This window comes from Phascolarctos cinereus, unplaced genomic scaffold (genome assembly GCF_003287225.1).
Source record: "Phascolarctos cinereus isolate Bilbo 61053 unplaced genomic scaffold, phaCin_HiC Scaffold_5;HRSCAF=322, whole genome shotgun sequence".
NCBI lineage: Eukaryota > Metazoa > Chordata > Mammalia > Diprotodontia > Phascolarctidae > Phascolarctos > Phascolarctos cinereus.
Window position 1 is genome coordinate 277,532,549 of NW_027555958.1, and position 15,944 is coordinate 277,548,492.

At 38.7% G+C, this 15,944-nt stretch overlaps 1 long non-coding RNA gene across 1 annotated transcript in view; it reads right to left on the reverse strand.

Annotated features, from left to right (window-relative positions):
* Positions 1-1,479: 1,479 nt before the first annotated feature.
* LOC144457728 (uncharacterized) overlaps positions 1,480-15,944 on the reverse strand; it is a 37,420-nt gene continuing 22,955 nt past the window's right edge. The window contains exon 2 of the long non-coding RNA XR_013487177.1: positions 1,480-1,714. This is a non-coding gene — a long non-coding RNA (uncharacterized LOC144457728). The remainder of the gene's footprint in view (positions 1,715-15,944) is intronic.

The following is a 15,944-nucleotide window of genomic DNA, read 5'->3' on the forward strand; positions in this document are numbered from 1 at the left end:
ATCACTTGCCTTCTCAATGAAGGGGGGGGAGAAGTAGGGAGAGAATTTGGAACCAAAGTTTAAAAAACAAACAAACGAGTGTTTAAAGATTGTTCTTGCATGTGATTGGGGGGGAATAAAAATATTTTTTAAAAAAAGACTAGTTACATGGAGGAGAGAATGAGTAAGTATATAGAGAAGCTTAGGTAGATTGAAGGAAAGGCAGTGAGGGAGTTGACAAGAAAATGTCCTCAAGCTTTTCAGTTAAGTTTTTCAGTAAAGTGGGAGGCATCATGACATCCACTAAGTAGACTGGGGACATTTTTATCACAATTCCACAAGGAAGTTTCTAAGTTTACCTATTTTCTAGATCGTGCAATTTCATTCTTCTCCTGGAAAAGTACAAGAAGTGACATACAGTTAACATATAGGCCACTGGGCAAATGCCCAATTGCCTTGGGATAGTCTATTTTTGTTCTGAAGCCTGTTAGCTTTGGAAGGAAGAATAGAGCTGTGGTTCCTCTATAGTAGGTGCCCAACCGTTCCTGTGAGTACAAATCCACTAAAGAGCAATCACTTCCCACACTTGCTCATCTCATCAAGTCCTCTGCCTTCCAAATAGCTGCTTATATTCCTATGAGATCCTATTATTCCTACTAGTCTGTCCTACTAAGGTATAGGCCATGTCTTTTTATTCTAACAGACTGCCTTCAATATGTATGCCATTCTAAACCTCCTATGGAGTTCCTAATTTGTCATAGAGGCCTTTGGAGAAATTGTGTACATCAGTTTTCCCATTGCATGCTGGATGCCTGTAAGTTTCTACTCTATTTGCCTTAGTTTCCTCAACTGTAAAATGGGCATAATAACAACACCTACCTTGCAGGGTTGTTGTGAGGATGAAATAATATTTGTAAAATGAAATAATATTAATAAAAAGCACTTAACATAGTGCCTGACACACAGTGGGCAATATATAAATGCTTATTCTCTTCTCTCCTCCCCTTCTCTTATTTCCCTTACTCCTCACTCCTCTCCCCCTGACACATGCATACACATATTTTGCTGTGAACTTGTGCATTCCCACCTTGATTATCATGGCACCTCCTCGTTAATCAACAACCTATGCTGTACGTATGAAGTTGAAATGGGTCCAGGAAACTAATCTTTCTGGTCCTTTCCATGCTCTCTTCCTAGAATCTGTGATCACTACATACATATTTCATTAAATCCTCCATGTTCATCCAAATCATTGGCATAATATTCAACTATTTTGGGTTAGCCAAAGTTATTGATCTCCCTGAGTGTTTTTGGATTCCTAAGTGAATCTCTCCTATGACAGATCTTGCACCAGTAATGTCTTTTTCTAACCAATCAAAACAGGAATTTATTAAGCACCTATGGTGTTCTAAGTACTGTACAAAGTGATGATGATACAAATACTATGAATCTCTACTTATGAGGAGCTCACATTCTAACAACTAAATCATTACATTTGGATATTTTCTAATGCAAGTGGTTTATTGGTCACAAAAGCATATTCAAGTGGCTATGAGAATGGAGCATGCCCTTGTTTACAATCTTATTTTACAGTCCAACTTGGGCAGAAAGAATCCCATCTGTCAAGAACACAGCCTCATATGGACCCCATCCAATCTCTTGTTCTCAACCGTGGTCTACAATCCAATGAACAGTGATGGTTGGGGATCTTGGTGCAGCACTATCCTCTTAAGACCTATTAAGATAAAAGACAGAAATTGAGAAATATACTCTAAGGATGTCAAAGAAAAGTCCCATACACACCAAAATATTAATATTGGTATTTTTGGTAGTAGCAAAGATCTGGAAACAAAGTAGATACCTATAGAAGGAGGAATGGTTAAATAAATGTGTTACATGAATGGAATGGAATATTACTGTACAGTATAAAATAATGAACATGGATACATACAGAAAAACTAGGAAGATATATAGGAACTGATGTGAAATGAAAATAAACTGCTTTTTCTTCTTTTTTTTATTTCTCATAAGGGACAACTCTGAGACAGGGCAGGCTAAGGGACACTTGGAAAATGTTTGTTGTTGTTCAGTCATTTTAGTCATGTCCAACTCTTCGTGATCCCATTTGGGGTTTTCTTGCCAAAGATAAGGGAAATTTTGCCATTTCCTTCTCCAGCTCATTTTACAGATGAGGAAACTGAGGCAAACAGGGTTAAGTGACTTGCCCAGGGTCACATAGCTAGTGTCTGAAGCTAGATTTGAACTGAAGAAGATGAGTCTTCTTGACTCCTGGTGACCCAAATTGGAAAATGTAAGTGAAATAAAAACAAGAGATAGCAGCAATTTTTTTGTAAACTAGCAGTTGTTTTATGGTATCCCACAAAGTATCAGCCAAGCCAGCACCTAGGATGCTTTTGGATTTACAGTGACTTTTGACCACCATGGCAGGTTGCTGGGAAAGCTGCTTTTAGTGAAAGCATCTCATACAAGAATACCACTATCAGGGAGATATGCTTAAATTGGGTCAGAAAAGTCCTTCCTACTATTTCCCTTTCCTTTTCATCCATGAAAAGCCCAAGCCATAATATGAATGTATAAGTAGAGCCTATATCAGATTGCATGCCATCTTGGGGGGAGAGGGGAAGGAGTGGGAGGGGAAGAAAATTTAAAACTCAAAAATCTTATGAAATCTTCACATGTTTGTGAAGAGGGCAGACCCATTTAGGAAAGGATGACAGAAGATGTTATGTACCAACCCTTAATGTCTTAAGTTCATGAGGCTACTTGCAAGGTTTGAAGAGGCAACAAATATCCTCTGCCCTTTCCCCAACATTTAGGAGCAGATATCTCTAAATGGATAGTTATCCCTCATTATTATTTAGTGCATTTTTTTCAGGTGATTGTTGATAGCTTGGAATTCTTCATTTGAAAACTACCTGTTGATATCATTAAACTACTTATCAATTGGGGAATGGCTCTTAAGTTGGTACATTTGAATCAGTTCCTTATATGTTGGAAATGAGACCTCTATCAGAAAAATGTATTGCAAAAAAATTTTTCCCAGTTACCATCTTCCTATTTCCATTATTTTTTTTTACCATATAAGATTTGTTTCTGCAAAATCTTTTTAATTTTAGATAATCAAAATTGTTCTGCTCTTCCACTAACCTTTCCTACATTGATAGAAGCATCAATATCCATGTGAGAGCCACAAGACAAGTCTTCAGCAACACTGTAATTTGAGGCCGGATGATGGTACTTGCTTATATAGAGAAAAGTTTCTGATGTAGTTATCACTCTTTATCAATAAGGTCCCCACTCTGCAAGTATCTTTGAAAATTTAAGAATACCACTTTCTTTTTCTCTCCCTCAGTGCTGCCCACAATAAGGCTGCCAACAACTCACAGGAAACATGTCTGCCCATCATGAAGCTTAAAATGGTCAAGATGAGAATCTTAGAGATCATCCAACACCAGGCCGCCAGGCCACCAGGTCACCAGGCTGACTGATATGTCCAATTCAAATGAAACTGGAATAAATCAAGAGGCACTGACAACAAGGTACAAAGGCAATTCAAGGGCCAAAATTTGATTCCCGATATTGATTACAGAAATGTTAAGAATACAAAACATCAACTACCCAGGGGATTCAGGAAATTTGGTGTGCACATTGTCAGAGCTAGAAATGCTCCCTGATAGGCCACAAATCTTGGGGCTTGGTGATGGTTCACAATGTTTCCCCCAAAAATCGTACAGTCATTGTGGAAAGAGAGCGGTTCACGTGCCCACCAAGATCATTGTTCCAAATTTGGGACTGAGGAGAGAAAAAAATGAGTAAACTTCACATATTCACATATTTTTAGTTGTGTTAAATAAAACCTCAAATTACCCCCACACACACACACACACAATTTAAATGCACTAATTGGCCACAGTTACTCTCATTTTGAGTCTACAGATAGTCTTTTCTGCAGTTATGATTGGTCTTTAAGACATCTTGAACTTGGTATATGTTCAAGACCTTCAGCAGTTTCAGTAGGCACCTGTTGCCTGGGGGAGGAAATGCTGTGATGAGATAGTTCACATAAATAATCTAAATCAAGTGAAATGAAGAGGTAGCAGTTATCTCAAGATAGACAGTCCTGAGATATTAATATCCATAGCTTGTATGCTAATAAGTATCCTGAAGATGAACTTAATGAAAGATAAACTATATGGGGCAGGTGGCAGGAAGGAAAGGGGAGAGGTGGTTTGTACCCATTTTAGGAATCATTATTAAATTTTATTTTAAATTTATGGAATAAAATAAGCATTTCCATAACACAGCACAATTTTAAAAAAAGATAATTGCATATGAAACTGCAAATCTACTAAGTACAACTTGCTATTCCTTTCAAATATTCAACAAAATTATCACATACATTTCTTTTTTTTCTTCTCTCCCTCCCTTCCCCCCCCACCTCTGCTCCCCTACCCTAGAGACGGTTACCATTGGCTAATTGATTGTTGTCCTTCGTTCTCAAAAAGAACCAAAATGACATTACTACGTTAGAGTCAAGTTATAGTGTGTCTTACTGTGGCTGATGAGACCAATATGAGCTCGGAATGCTCTACCACAGGTCAGGCACAAATAGACCATGTGAACATTTGGGGTGAGTTCTCTAAATCCGTGCATATCACATTTCTGTTGAGCTACTTCAATTCTGCTTTGCTTATAGAACATAGCACCTTCTCTGATGAGGGCACACCATGCTGGGAGGTCTTGTGCCAGTCTCCCATGTCACACAATCAATTCCAAAGTTCCTAAGGAGAACTTGAGACTGTCCTTGTGTGGCTACCATTAGATACAACTAGAGGGATGTGTGTGTGTGTGTGCATATGTGTGTGTGTGTGTGTGCATATGTGTGTGTGTGTGTATGTATACACATAGAGAGAGAGAGAGACAGAGACAGAGAGAGACAAAGAGAGGTATATATAGATATGTGTATATCTATATATACATATGTAAAATTATTCTACATATATTTCTATTGATCAATTCTTTCTCTGGATGCAGATAGTGTCTTTCTTCACATGTCCTTTGTAGTAAATTTGGGTATTTATAATAGTCAAAACTAGTCACTCAAAATTGTTCTTAAAACGATATTGCTGTTACTATATACAATGTTCTCTTGGTTCTGCTCATTTTGCTCTTCATTATTTCATGCAATCTTTCCATGTTTTTCTAAAATCATTGAGCTTATCATTTCTTAAAGCATAGTAGTATTCCATCACAATTATATACCACAACTTGTTCAGCCATTCCCCAGTTGATGGGCATTCCTATAATTTCCAGTTCTTTGCCACCACAAAGAGAGCTGATACAAACATTTGGAGTATACAGTTCTTTTCCTCTTTTCTTAATTATCTTTGTAAATAGACCAAGTAGTGGTATTGCCAGACCAAAGGGTATAGGTAGTTTAATAACTCTTTTGGCATAATACCAGATTGCTCTCCAAAGTGGTTGGATTAGTTCACAATTCCACTAACAATGAATTAGTGTCCCAATTTTTTCATATCCCCTCCAACATTTGTCACTCTTCCCTTCTATCATTTTAGAGAATCTGGTAGGTGTAGAATGATATCTCAAGGTTGTTTTAATTTGCATTTCTCTAATCAATAATGATTTAGAGCATTTTTTTTCATATAACTATAAATTGTCAACCTCTCTGGGCCTCTGTTTCCTAACCTATAAAATGACAGGGGTGAATTAAATAACTCCTAAGGTTCCTTGTAGCTCCAAACCAAGTATCTCCACCAGTACCAAGAACTGTACAATGCACCTAGCAGGTACTTAAATATTCATTCAATGAACAAGACAATTAATTGGGGCAGCTAGATGGTGCAGTGGATAAAGAACTGGTCCTAAGGTCAGGAGGACCTGAGTTCAAATCCGGCCTCAGACCAAACACTTGATGTACTAGCTGTGTGACCCTGGGCAAGTCACTTAACCCCAATTGCCTTGCAAAAACAAAAACAAAAAACAAAAAAAACCAAGACAATCAATTGAAAACAATATGGTATTTGTTCAAAGTGTGTTGCCTCCACCCCCTACTAAGCTACCAAGCCTCTCCTGAAATACCTATCCCAGTGACCGGTATTCAGAATCAAGAGAAGCTGGTAGTCAACACTTATAAGGTAATAGTTTAGAAATTGTGGGCAGTGACTTCTGGGTGCATATCACTTCCTGTATGTCTGCCACTTCATGTAGCTAGCTCAGCTTGTCACACTGGTCTTAGAGGAAGTCCTTTCTTTTCTTAGGTGCTGGAGTTATAATGCCTGTAGATATAGCCACCAAGCCTTCCTGGTTTTTGTGTATTAGTGTAACGTAGTTTCTAATCCAACCTGGAGAATTTTGCAGAAGACTCTTTTAATTGGTGGAGAAAATGATAACTGTATTCCTTCCTGAGGGGAAGAGTTGATATGAAAGCTTTGAAGAGGAGAGGCATTCTTCATTCCTGCTTTGAGACAGTACACCCATGGTTCCAAATTCTTTTTTGGGAACAACTCCAAGAAGGAGAAAGAAAAAGATAATTAGGAAGTAGTAAACATGAAAGAAAAGCTAGTGCCTCAACATATCTCTGATTTCCATCTTACCTCCCTAGAAACCAGGGGATTTCCCTTGGGTGAAATCAGGGCCTCTGTCTTAGTTAAGTGAAGATATCTTGCTTCCCTCTAAAGAACTCATTCACCTTTATGCATTTTTTTGAATATTCTAACCCAAATTAGATTTCTGATTTCTAAAACTTTCTGATTGTTGTTTGCTCTCTGCTTAGGTAAATCTCTACAGACTTTTGGAAATGATCTGTGCAGCTAGTGTGGGAGGTGTAATACCCTAACCCTCTCCTTCATGCAAGTTAGACTAGTTTTTCCTTAAAAGGTATTGAGACATTCCTCTAGATTTGCTTTGGCTCAGGGGATATTATTTCCTCTTGCCTGAGGACAAAACAGCCATGGGGAATGCCAGGGAAGCCGTGATGCTTAGCTGGTGGATCAAGATAGGTAACTCATGTAAGGGATTTTTGCTCAGCCATATCAACTTGAGGGTATCCTCAATGCCTATTCATGTGCTTTTCCTGCTATGGCTAAGTAAATCTCTTATTTGTTAACTATTGACTGCCTTATAAGTGCCTCATTTTGTTCCAGTATTGAACCTAAACTATCAGAGGACTAGCCTGAGTCAGGCCCAGCCCAGAACAAGTAAGATTTGGTAGGAATGAGTATAGTGTGCAGATATAAGCACAGATTACACTCCCATTTTAAAGGATAAGGATTAAGAAAATGAATAGCTTTTTAAAAAAAAACTTTTTAAAACTGAAAAAAAAAATCCATGCCCTTAGACCAGTAGTATTTAGGGAAGCAGAAAGATATATTCCTAGTCCAATACTCCTCTCTCAGAGGAGATGAGAGCAGCCAGCCTTGTGGTATCTTCTCCTGTTTCCCTCAAGACAAAAATCACATTCTTACTCCCAGAGGCATGAGTAAGTTCCCAGAGATATCTATCTATGCCTCCCCTTAAGCCACTTGTCTATATATTTAGACATCCAGTGTATATTGTGAAAAATGATTCTCAGAGCTTCCCCCCAGCCAGCCCCTTTCTGAAAAGTTCTTTACAAGAACATTACTGATAATAAGTTTAATAATATCCTGATCAAACTCCAACCCAGGCCTGAATTGATTTAACCTGCTCAGGGTTGGGTGGAGACAGATTCTTCTGCCTACATATCCCAAGACTGGGGGTGGTATTTCCTCTGTCCGGATGTGGGGGGATGATATCAGCCCCTGTTGACCAAAATTAAGTGACCTAAGCCACGTACTCATTTTAATATAGCCCATCTCCCAGTGTGTCAACCAATCAGGGTTGACTGGCACCCCTTGGGAACACCTACTCTTCGAAGGGCATATAACCCTGTACCCCCAAATTCAAAATCGAGCTGGTTCTGAACTGGACCCCTTGGGGGGGGCAGTTTTGGACTGAACTCCCATGCAATGAATGTCAAACCAGCTTGAGAGAAATTAAAGCATGGAAACATGCACCCTAATTTCATTTGTCTCTTTCTTAGAACAGACTCTATAATTTATTAGGGATTGACAATATACATATCTTACATTGGTAACACTTTACATCAGAATATAAGCTTTGTATTTCTGTTGCCCTGAGTACCAAGAGATAACAATATTTGCAACTGACTCTCTTCACATCCTTTGATCCCTTGGTTCCAACAACATCTTGCCCCACTAGGAACTCAGAAGTGATACAGGAAGCAGAGATTTTTCTTTTTTAAAAAAATTCAATTTTATTTTATTTACAATTCCAAATTCTCTTTATATCTTGACAATATTGTTGTTATTATATAAATTGCTCTCCTGGTTCTGCTTACTGCACTTTGCATCAGTTCAGTTCCAGTCCTTAGCACAGCACCTGGCACATAGCAGGTGCTTATAAATGTTTATTGATTGACTGAGTTCATTTAAGTCTTCCTAGATTTCTCTGTGTAACACAAATAGCAACACAGGAGGCACTGGAGTTTTTTAGACTCAATCCTCTAACAGGTTTACTCTTGATCTGGGCAGCCAGAAGGATAAGAAGATAGCTTCAGGGGGGTTAAATAAGTTTATTTTATTCTAGTCTAGTCTTCTCAATGGGTTCCTGATAATGGGAGCACCAACTCCTACAGGATCCCCTAATCACCCTTCTGGAAGGGGCAGGTGAGAAGAGGAGGCAACCCCTTCCTCTCAATTGGGTCAGTCAAGATAGGCACAGCATTCTAGCTACAGCACTCTCCTAAATCCCCTCAAGCCTCAGTGAGTGCCAGTTGAAGCAGGTACATGCATTTTTTATGCTTTACCCAAAATCCCAAAATGGGTTCCCCACTTACTGATCAGTGCCCACTTGCTTTGTAGGGCCACAAAGAAGGCATATCGTCAACAATAGCCTCACAATTTTACCTTACCTCATCATTATATCTCACTGCGCAAGTATGGTGGAGATATTTACAAGTCATGAGCCTGGGAAATATTATCTACCACGTGGAAACTAGAGATTGTTATGGCCATGGACCCGAGAAACTAGACCCTAACAAAGAACAACAAAAATCCACCTTGCACACGCTAAAATCCACCTTACTTACACTCTGAAATCATCCCCTTCATCATTTCTTACAGAACAATATCATTCTATCACTTGTTTAGGCATTCTCCAACTGATGGCATCCCTTCAGTTTCCAATTCTTTGTCACCATGAAAAGAGATGCTATATTTTTTTGGTACGCATGAATCCTTTTTCTCTTTCTTTGATCTCTTTAGGGTATAGACTTACTAACAGTATCATTGTATCAAAGAAAATAGAGTTTAATAGCTTTTTAGGAATTGTTCCAAATTGCTTTCCAGAATGGCTAGACCAGTTCACAGCTCCACCAACAGCATTTAAGTACGTGCTTTACAACAGTCTCTTTAGCATTTGTAATTTTCCTTTTTGGATAACTTTGCCAATTTGATGAATGGTGGTACCTCAGAGTTATTTTAATTTGCTTTTCTCTAATTATTAGTGATTTAGAGCATTTTTTTCTTATCACTATTTGATTGTTTGGATCTCTTCTTCAGTTTTTTTTTTGGTGTTTTTTGTTTGTTTGTTTTTGGTGAGGCAATTGGGGTTAAGTGACTTGCCCAGGGTCACACAGCTAGTAAGTGTCAAGTATCTGAGACTGGATTTGAACTCAGCTGCTTCTGACTCCAAGGCCAGAGCTCTATCCCACTGTGTCACTTAGCTGCCCCTAGATCTCTTCTGAAAACTGCCTGTTTATTTCCTTTAATTATTTATCAACTGGTGAATGACTCTTATTCTCATATATTTTACTCAATTCAATATATAGCTTAGAAACAGAGAAACTTGCTACAAAGATTTTTTTTACCCAATTTCCCAGTTCTCTTCTAATTTTAGATGTGTTGATTTCATTTGTGCAAAACCTTTTTAATTTATGCAGTCAAAATTGTCCATTTTACTTCCTGTGAACCTCTTTATCTTTTGTTTGGTCAAATTTTTCCCCTATAAGTAGGCCTGAGAGGTAATTTCTTCCACACTCCTCTAAATGGTATCATCCTGTATGCCTAAATCATATACCATTTGGATCCTGTCTTAATATATGGTGAGATATTGGTCTGTATGCCTATTTTCTGCTACACTGTTCTACAAATTTCCCAACAGTTCTTGTTAAATAGTTAGTTCTTGCCCTATTTAGATGGGATATTTGGGTCTATCAAACACTAGGCTAGGGGTCAGCAAACTATGTCCCCTATATCATATTTTTAAAAACCATTTGTAGCTTGGGAGCCATCATACAAAGCATGCAATGGGCCAAATTTGCTAAACCATGCTCTAGGTTGTTTCACTGATCAACCTCTCTATTTCTAACCTATACCAAATTGTTTTGATGATTATGGCTTTGTAGTATACTTTGAGATCAGGTACTGCTAGATCCCCTTCCTTCCCATTTTTTCTCCCCACTAATTCCCTTAATAATCTTGACATTTTGTTCCTCCAGATGAATTTATTACTTTTTTTTCTGGGTCTGAAAAGCCATCCTTTGGTAATTTGACTAGTATGGCACTAAATACATAAATTACATTGAGTATTATAATTTGTATTATATTGGCTTGGCCTAACCCTGAGTAAGTAATATTTCTCCAATTATTTAGATTTGTGTGTGTGTGTGTGTGTGTGTGTGTGTGTAGAGTGTTTTGTAACTGTGTTCATATAATTACTATATCTTGGCAGGTATACTGTCTGTACTTATTTTACATGGAATTTCTATCTCTTCCTGAAGCAGGCAGTTTTCATGTTAGTGCAAGAGGATATTATGCCCTATTTGTACTTCAACAAATATGAAGGCAGGAGGAGGCAAAGGGCACTCATTACAATATTAAGGGAAGGCCTTCAGATACAAAGAAAACATTCTACCCATTAGAAAAAGGGTCTGAGTTCTAGCTAGTTCAACTGTAAATTAAGAAGCCAGTAATACCATGAACTTGGCCCAGGGCACAAACTACTTCAATACTTTTGTTCCCACCCACTCATCTGTGTAATATTCAATTAAAGTCTGCAAATTTAACTGATGTTCATAATTCATAAGTAAAGATGGGCCTCTAGGTGTGCACTGGATAGGAAGAACTGAGTTCAAATTTGACCTCAGACACTTACCAGGTACAAGTCCTGGGCAAGTCACTTTACCCTGTTTACCTCAGTTTCCTCATTTATGAAATGAGCTGGAGAAGGAAATGGCAAATCACTCCAGTCTCTTTGCCAAGAAAATCCCAAATGGGGTCACGAAGAGCTGGACACAACTGAACAACAATATAAGTAACGATGGAGTCCCAAACTGAGAGAAGCCACCTCAGAACCAAGAGGATTATTGAGCAACTGAACAGGAAAAGCAGAACTTCTCCTACTTCTTCTTTGAAGAGAAGAAGCTTCTGCCCAGTGGTGCATCAGTAAATGTTGCAGGACACACTTTTAAGTTTAATCTGCATAATTCACATCTTCCCTTAATCAATCAAGCCCTAATTTGTAGTGCATGAAAGATCACAGTGACAGTCCAGTTGAAAAGAGCATTGTAAAACTCCAGCCAAAGGCAGAGCAGTACCACCTAACTGGGCCACGAACTGACAGCGGTCAAAGTCTGCAGCTGCGCGTGGAAAAGTAAGCCCAGGAATTCTGGAAGACTGATCCATACTCTATGAAGAATCTAATAATGGGGCAATCTTCTCAGCCTAGCCCAGGGATCTACAGATCAACGACTTTGTGGTCAGCCTGACCCAGTTTTACATCAGTACAATAGCCAAGCAGTTTGTCCAGCCCAGCCTGGAAGTAATACCTATGGACTGAGTGCTGGTGTAGATACTACTCAGCGCAGTCCTTCAGTGACTGATCTCCTGAGGAGCCAACTCAGCACTTGAGTGACCTACTTGACCAAGTTCATTAGTGGATTATCCCAGGCAGTTGAGATGCCACACCCTATGATAAACCCAAAGAGGGGGATTGCGTTAGCCTATCAAAGGTGAAGAATCATACAGATGAGTTCTGGGGGAAAGGACAAGTCTGGGGCTGGTTATGGAGGTAACTGTGCCGGTAAGTACAAAGGAAATAGAAATATTAACACCTCCAAGGGTTTATTTGTTTTGCTTTATACCCACAAGTGCTTGCTATCTTCATTAAGACAGGGTTTTGATATCCAACTGTTACAGTCTTGTTTCTGTTAGTTCCCATATGAGTCTAATATTGCTTTTATTTTCTTTTTCTTTTCAGTAACATCAGATGTTACTTTGCCTTGGAAATTTTAGTTCAGCTCTTTGCCTCTTTGTTCTTTGCTGGAGAGTCCTTCTTTATTCAAAACACAAGCTGCCCTGAAGCCACCAAATACTGAGCATTGTAAAAAACAAAAACAAAACAAACAATTCATAATACTCCCAGACCTAGAAAATTCAAACAAAGAGAATAACTCTTCCCAAAGGACTGCTGTGTAGTATAGTGTGGTGAAAGGAACATCAGACTGAAGAGATTGGAAATTTGGATGCCAACCTTGGTTTTGCAACTAACTAGCTGTGTTATCTTGGGAAGTAATTCCACCTCTGGGGCCCATTTCTTCTCTGTAAAATAAAGAGAGGGGAAGGAAGGTGGTTTCTAAGGTTCTTCCAGCCCTAGACTTCCACAGCTCAATGATAACTACACCACACCCCTGCTTAAAACCCTTAGAGAGTTCCTCAGTGCTGCAGAATAAGGTCAGACTTTTGCAAAGCCTTCTGCAGTCTTACTTTTCTATATTATCTTGTGCTGGTATGGAAATTTCCACCTGTATGACCTAGCATGATATATGATCTCAAAGATCAAACTCAGTGTATCCAAAAAGAATTATCGTTCTCTCTCTCCATTCTTATTTTCCTTCTAACTTCTCCATTTCAGTCAAAGATTGAGATTACCATGCTTAAAACCTTGGAGCTATGTTTGACTCTTCTCTCACCCACTTCCACTTACAAGCAATTAGGACCCTCCATAATAGGCCTGCAGAACATACAGGCCACAGGCCACTTGCACCTGCCAAAGAATTTCAGGTGGGCCTCAAAAAACGTACGGTTGCCACTGCGCACTCTCCTGTTTTCACATGACCCACAATAACCAACCATTGTCAGTCTGTCTCTAGTCTAACCTATCAGTGGCCTGAAGAAGGTTAGCCTATTTTAATTTTGGCCTCTACTTACTAAGTTGTGCTGGTCTACTCTATAAGCTAATACCTTCCTGTCTTTCCAACCTTACCTCATACTACACTTCAGAAAAATTAGACTGTACGGTCCCCCCTGTCCAGTGCTTTGTCTATTCCTAGAATGTCTACTTACCCCCATTTCTGCAGCTAAGTAACACAGTGGCTAGAATACCAGAGCTGGAATCAGGAAGACATGACCTCAAATATGACCTCAGATTCTTTTTTTTTTCTTTTCCGGGAGTATGGGGGGTGGGTTGGGTAGGACAATGGGGTTAAAGTGACTTGCCCAGAGTCACACAGCTAGTAAATGTCTGAGGCCAGATTTGAATTCAAGAAAATAAGTCTTCCTGACTCCAGGCTTGGCATTCTAGTCACTGAGCCACCTAGCTGCTTCTACCACGCTGCCCTGACATTAGATTTTTAATAGCTACATGACTCTGGGCAAATCACTTACCTGTTTGCCTTAGTTTGCTCAATTGTAAAATGGGTATGATAGCAACTATTTCCCAGGGTTGTTGTATCAAATGCTTAGCATAGTGTTTGGCCCATAGTAGGTGCTTAATAAATGTTTGCTTCCTTCCTTTTAAAATTCTACCCATCCATAAAGCTCTATCTCAGATGACACCTCTTCTATGAAATTTACTCTGATCACCCTTCCTTGGACCTCACATGGAACTTTGTACAGCTTTAATGGTCTGATAATTCTATCCTTCATTCATTATTACATTGTATACCCTTTTGCTATGCTGTCAATTCCAGGAAGGCAAGGATCATTTTAATTGTCTTTGTTTTGTCCCCAAGCCTACTAATGATTTATATATAGTAGATTCTTAATAAATGGCTGTTGATTGGATAAATGAAAAGCAGTCTGATGCTTTAGCCAATCTAGACCATTTGCTATTCCCTTGAATATACATAGGGTTTTTTTGCCTCGATGCCATAGTAAGGTCATTCTCTTTGCCTAAAATTTTCTCCCTCCTCCTCGCCTTCCAACTTCATCTACTGAAAATCCCATCTTTCCAAGATCTAGCTGAATTGGCATCTCTTGCGCTCTTATAATTGCTTGGTGTAACTCCATGTCACTGTAAGAGTAACAAGCTGGAAATTACAGGATTTCAATCCTAGGATTTCAGTGGCTCTTTCCCAAATACTGTATCACAGCTCAGTTGACTGGGACTCACTTTTACATGCTTTTGCTCCCTTTTAATCTCTCCTCACTGGAATGTAGCTCCCTCACAGAGGCTGATTCTTTGGACAGATACTTGCAAAATGGCTTACTAGCACAAGGGATTGGGCTTATTCTTCCACTGTTATATTCTAGAAAAACCTCTGATTTATTTTTTTGGGGGGGAGGTCTGTTTTTGATCAATAGGTTGTCTGTTTCCTAACCACATTGCCCCCCTTCCCTGGAACCTTGCATATCTGTAATCTTTTACTCTAGGTTAGAAACTTCCAGTTTTCTAGCTTGTGACCTCAGAGATGAGATCCACCTAAGCAGGAACCCTGCCCCTCCTATAAAACATGGATCCTAGATCTGCCATGATCTCCAAGCTAAGTTCTAGTTATAAGTAACCATGCTCCAATTCCTAGGAGCATCCTCTCACCATACTTTCTCTTCCAACCATATAGTGAAGAATATTGTGTCTCAGGTCTATAGTGATATGCCTGGTTATCACTTTCCTTCCTCTTTCTTTTCCCTATCTGGCTTTGGTGGTATCAGTCTCCATCCCAGTATAAAAGAGTTGGTGGGATGATTTCCCTTAAACACAACAGATGCTGTTTTGCTTTCAGCATTGACTAGCTCCTCTGATTCTTTCATGAAGTCCCTTTAGTGCTAGCAACAGACTGTGACCAACTAAATCCATGATAAAGATTTTTGATAAAGAACAGGATACAGCTCCAGAGTTCTGTCAGGTCCACATTCTCTTCTCTCACTTGCACTTCTGATATACTTCTGTGTAATTTGCATAATCTAAACAAATCAAAAAGAATGCATGGAGAAATAAAAATGGAAAATGGAAGAAAAGAACTAAAAGAACCACAATTTTACAAGTTTACAAGTTCATTAAAATTATTCTTAATAAGCATATATTTTTAAGTGTTATATATAGACATCATTAGCCAAACCTAAATTTCTTTCTGTTGAAATGTGGCTTGGTTTTGATGTGCTACTGAGAGAGAAGTAAGGTTACAGAATTGTAATAAAATATATACTGTAATGTAATAGCACATATAATAAAATATAATAAAAATACTCTCATGTAGGTAATATTTTCATGAATAAGAAACATCTGCATCCGAAAAAAATTAGTTGCTTTGTTGTAGCTTTATTTGGATTTCTTAATCAGAGCCTTATTGTTAGTTTGGACACTATTGATCCAATTGACATCTTTTTTAAAAAATAATTTATTTAGTATTTTATTTTTCCCCAGTTACATGTAAAAACAATTTTTAACATTCATTTTTAAAATTTTGTGTTCCAAATTCTCTCCCTTCCTCCCCGCCACAGTCATATTGTGAAAGACTAACTATATTTCACTGCATCCTATTCTGCCCCTATTTATTCTATTCTTTCTCCTTTCACTCTGTCCCTCCTCAAAAGTGTTTTGCTTCCCTTTCCCCCAATTTGCCCTCCCTTCCATCCCCTTCCTCCCTGCTTTACTGTAGCGTAAGA